A 6,000-nucleotide genomic window follows, 5' to 3' on the forward strand; every position below is an offset into this window, starting at 1 on the left:
GTAAGAAAAATTTTAATTGTAAAAAAAAAAGTTATCTGCAAAAGAAAATAGATTTAGTGGGTAGTTATTGCAGAGAGAAAATAGTGGGAGAGAAAATGGGAGGTTGTGGGATAATTTCTTTTCAATTTTCTTAATAAAATCTATTTTATAATTGTCCTATTTACCCTTGTGATTTAATTTGTTGTCAAAGTTTTTTAATCTTTCAGGGTTAAATCTGTCAAAATTTTTAATTTTGGCTAACAAAGCCTCTTCTCTTAATAATAGTATAGATATATATATATATTGGCAATTGCGTCCAAACTTATAAGTCAATAACATACACACTTTCCTCAAGACCAGTTTGAACAATTAAATGGACACATCCTCCACAAAATTACGTGAAATTAAACTTTGATGGTGCTCTAAACAATGACAAACAAGGTGCTGCAGGCTTCATTATCAGAAATGACAATGGTGATCCTCTGATTGCCGTGTTCTTTGTACTGAAGCTATGGCGCCACTATGTGTCGGTTAACATGCTGCTCTCATTCAAGGATATTTGAACATTGAAGTGGAAGGAGATTCTAAAATTCTTACAGATAGTATGAATAAAAACATTGTTGTTCTTTGGAGAATCAGGAATTTGGTTCGTGATATCTTGCATTTGGCAACTCAATTACATACCATCACTTTCAAGCACATCTTGAGAGAAGCCAACTTTATCGCAGATAGATCCGATTGCAGCTACTGGCTATGCTCTAGACATTGCAGGCTAGAATGATGCCCTCCATTTGACAACTCTACATTCTTATAATTTTGATATGTTAGGCATATGTTGTTTTAGGGGTGATTCCTTATAACCTGATTCAGCTTTTCGAAAAACTTATGAGCCAAAGTCCATATCTTGAATTGACTATTTATTTTGAACTTTAAGTAGATAGCCAATCCATGATATGGACTTTGGCCCATAAGTCCATATCATGGATTGGCTATCTATTTTAAACTTTAAGTAGTTTAGCCCAATATTGTATTTCAAGGCCCGAGTCTGGGTGCCAAGCTAAGAGCAACCAGTGTGTTGAGAAATCTTAATCAAGTGACCAAGAGATTTCCACAGTAACACATTGTAAAATAAAGTTTTTATACGGTTATTCCATAAATTAGCCCTGCAAAAGTGCAAATTATTGTTTAGTTTATCGGGACGTCGGACGAGCCAGTCCAACTGACAAAGTCTCCACCAACACAGCCAAGTCATCTCTCCTCAAATATATTTCTTCAATCCCAAGCAACTTTGGAGGTTACCAGATACATATATATGCCAGATACTATGATGAGTTAAAATCTATTTTTGTTTTCTTTTCAGTGAGATCCAAACCAGAAAAGAGGGGTCCGTCACTCTGTTGTATCGAATTATTGAGCAAAACAGAGAAGACAGGAGTAAATACACGGTTAAGTATAATCCAATTAGCATATATTTCTGGTTTGATAAATTAACAAGCTAGAAGAAGACGTTACAGCTAGATTAACATCAAATGCATATATTTCTGGTTAGCTGCGTTTTTTAAGACTGTTCTACCTCATTTCTCTTTGTAACTTTCTTTTTATTAAATAAATTAATTCATTTGCTTGGTCGAGTTTTCAACAAAAACAAAAAAATTGTTCGTCCATTTGTTTGGATTTGGATTCCAATTTTGTGACGTGCATGGGTGAACTGATGATGTATATAATCTGGAATATTGTGCTATATATGTGTGTGCGCGTTTCAAACACCAACAAGAAATCCCTGTCTCAGGGATCTAACCAATGGCCGTCCAAACAAATCAATTAAGTAAACAGTGGCATATATGTTGAAACCACGTCAGGATAATATTCAACAGCTCGAAAATGTCGTATTTGTCTAAATATATAAACAAGTTGAAGTAGAACCATATCAAATGTTGTAATTACAGAAATGTAATCCACAAGAAAAGAAACGTTCATGACCAAGAAATATATTTGGACAGATAGCTGGTTGTTGATCTATTCAATCTTTCCTAGCTACAATAGATCTCATATCATATATCCTTTCCTCGATCACCCTTACAAATTAAGTGGATGCCCACATTCTTGATGGAGTAGAATTTTTCTTGATTATGATTATGAATTACTGAATTAGATTTATGATATATTTATGAATTTGGGTGTGTTAAGGTCTTAAGGAACGTGTGTTATGATATTCTTTCTGTTTATAGATTTCATTCGATGGGTTTGATTAGGAATAATAAGCAACATTAGATCGGAAAAAAGTATGTATTATTATTTCATTAAGAAAACTCTTATCATTTTTAGACTTCTAGTAGTCCTCACAAAATGTTGGTCAAGTGTAAGACACCTTGAGCTGTTACGCCAAACGTTAACTTAATTAGTGTTCTATGGGGTGTGTGTGTGTATCAGAAATACTTATATCTTCATAACTTGAGAGGTTACAGAATGAAATGCCTGAAGCAGCCATATCTCTTTATTTAAATCGAAATATATTATATGTATAGTTAGGTGAAAATTGTCAAATTGTTAAAGGAAAAACATATTGTGTGCCTTCGTCAAAGTGATTGACGGAGAGGGAATCAAGCAATTACCGATTAACATCAATCAACATGAATTACGAACCAATCAGTAGTTAATGTCATCATTGTAATTGTTCTTTCCATTGTAATTCTCTCCCTATATAAAGGGGTTATGGAATGAAATGAGTAGACCAATTTCCAATCTCAATTTACTTCAACACGTTATCAGCACGCTCAGAGCAAATAGCCAAGAAAAAACCTTAGCTTTCTAATTTCTTTTCGTAGAGAAAAAAAAACCCTAGTTTTTTCTTCTTTTCTACCGCTACAAAAAAAAAAAAAAAAAAATATCGGATCGACCTCCATTGCAGTCGATCGGCCTCTATCCCAGCAGTACTCGATCCCAGCTGCTCTCACAAAGCAGCACCTCTGCCTTGCACGTCCCACCGGCCTCCATCCTAGCCCACCTCTCTGCTGCATCCCACAGCCAAGAGCAAATTGCTCTCGGCACCCAACATATTGATCTAGACAGCCACAGCCCGGTCTCACCTCACCAGCGGCACCTAGCCCACCCACCTCCACCCATCTAGGTTCTCTCCACCGTCGCAGCACCGGCCTCCACCTCACTGTTGCACCGGCCTCCGCCTCGCTGCTGCACCTCGCCGGTCAACCCTGCCCAGCGCGGCCGCTCACCTTTGCCTCTCCGGCCTCACAACCCGCTTGCGCGGATCCCACACCGAGCCTAGCAACCGCTGCGCAGATCCCGCCTAGCTGCTGCCCAATCCCAGCCGCCGACCAATCCCAATCCCAGCCGTCGACCGATCCCAGCGCACCAAGCCGCGAGCTGTGCAACACAATCCCGTCCAGACCGGCCTCCATCTCGACCGGCGGATTTCCCACTCGATCCCACAGCCGGCCTCATCTTTCGCCAGCTAGCCAACCTGCAAACAAAGACCCTGTAGGAAGAAGAAGACGTGAAGAGAGAGAAAGAAAAGAAAACCAGAATGAAGAAGACGATCAAAAAAAAAAAAAACAATGTGACCCGGCCCAAAGAACAGGACCCGGCCCAAGAAAAAAAAGTGGTAAATGAAAAAAAAGGGGCTCTGCAGCCCAGCCAAAAAAAAAAAAAAAAAAGCAAAAGAAAAAAAAAACAAGGCCCACTGTTGAAAAAAAGGAAGCTGCAGCCAAGTTTTTCTCAACCCCAAAAACATCGCTACGCACGCCTGCATCAACACGCGCGTGCGCTAGGATTGTTTTATTTTCTCGTGACCAAGTATGTTCTCTTTTATTTATTTTCATACTATGGCATATTTTCATTATTTATAATTAGAACTTTTGAGCATGTTTAGTTAGATAATTTTGACCTTTTTAAGCATGTTTTGTTATTTATGTTTTACATAATTATAAGCATGTTTTAATTATGCTATAGTTTATACTTTATATTGAACATGCCATAAATATTTTATTGTGAGCATGTTTTGTGAATTTTATTTACTATTATATATTCCTAAGCATGCCTTTATGTTATGTTATTGCTTATTTTACGCATGATATATTATTATTATTATGTGTAACATATATTTTGGTATATATTTGTGAAATTTGAGCATGCCATGTAATTTATTTTAATATATGCTATGTTTTTATTATTTATTACGTACTATGATTATTACTTGTTTAGAATGCTATACAACATATAAACTCCATTTTGCCATGATAATGAAAATTCATGAGTATTATACATGCATACTTACCGTGATAATGCATTTTCACGTAGCATCGAAAAAAAATGTGTGACCATTACGAATCTTGGTCTTGAAATCTAATTCATACGTTTGGAAAATAATTCACGTGGATGTCTTTATGACTGCGTAATTTATTTCTTCTCTCTTGTTTATGTAGATGGCTTATCCAACTCGACCTGAGTTTGACATTTTGGACTCAGACGGACTTGAGTACCACCGTTGGGTTTCCGACGTAGAAACTGCCTTTGTGGCAAAAGACTACACTGCCACCATTACTTACCCCAAAGATGATGAACTATCTAATAAGGTGAAAGCAGATGCCTTAATGTTTCTGAGGCGACATATTGATCCTAGCCTACGCTGGGAATACCTCCAGTTGAAGACACCCAAAGAACTGTGGGATGCCCTTAAGGGACGTTTTGGGAACATTCATGACACTTTACTCCCAGAACTAGCTATTCAGTGGAATGGAATCCGCTTGCTTGACTATAAAAAGGTCAATGACTTCAACAAGGACATGTTGCGCTTACAGGCACGTCTCAATTTCTGTGGAAGGGAAATCACAGAAGATGATATGATCTACAAGACTCTTACCACCTTTCCTAATTCAGCTTTTATACTAGCGAACCAGTATCAGTTGGATTATGACAACAAAAGAATCACAACTTTCAATAAGTTGATAAGCCTACTGCAAGTGGCTGAGAAACAAAATAAGATTCTCTTGAATAATAATGCCAGACCCACTGGGACAAAGAAAATTTCCGAGGCTAATTATGGAAAAATGAAAGGTGGAAATAACTCCAATGCAAGGGGGTTTAGACGTGCTGATCCCTACCCACATGGCAACCATGCACCACGTGGAAAGGGACATGGGGATCATGGAAACAAGATGCAAAAGGAAAGAGTTGACAATGAACCATGCTATAGGTGTGGATTCATTGGGCATTGGTATAAGAACTGCCAAGCAAACAACAGAGTAGCAGCCAATTACAAGAGGTATAGAGAGTCTAAAGAACAAGTGGCTCACTATATGGAAGAAGGAGGTCATGACCTAGACGTCAACCTTACAGTTGCAGACTCCAATGGCAAAGAGGAACTTGCTAAGTCAATGGATGCTCTCAATCTTGACTGATCTGCTTTATTCATTTTATTTTCCAAAAACAGTTGTGAAGGCATGATGCCTCATTTTTAATTAGACTATTGTTTGGTCTTAAAGTTTATTTTCAATCATGGATTGATGAATAAGATTTCTGAACAAGACCTTGATTTGATTATCGTTGGCTTATTAATAAATTTCAAATTTTATTCTGAAGCACTGAATTTATTCAAATTTATTTTCTATACACATATTTACATGGTTCGACATAGCACTATAAAGATGTAAAGCAATACATCTAGAGAAAAATTATTAGAATGAAAAGAATATCATTCTACGCAAATAGAAATACTCTAAAGAATATGAGTTATATTTTCTAAATACCTCCCATTTATTTGTAGGAATGAATGGAGGAGAACTTGAGTGCTTAATTGATAGTGGGACTACCCACACAATATTAAGAAATAGGCAATTATTCATTGAACTAATAGCCTATAATTTCTCTGACTACGATGATTGGATTATCACAACTAATAAAAGGGCGAGGAACTGCCAAATTTTTGCTGCCTAATGGCGCAACATTTCAAGTCACAGACGCTCTATATGCACCTAGAGCTGATCAAACCTTGTTAAGTTTCAAAGA

This window comes from Rosa chinensis, chromosome 4, assembly GCF_002994745.2.
Source record: "Rosa chinensis cultivar Old Blush chromosome 4, RchiOBHm-V2, whole genome shotgun sequence".
NCBI classification, from domain to species: Eukaryota; Viridiplantae; Streptophyta; class Magnoliopsida; order Rosales; family Rosaceae; genus Rosa; species Rosa chinensis.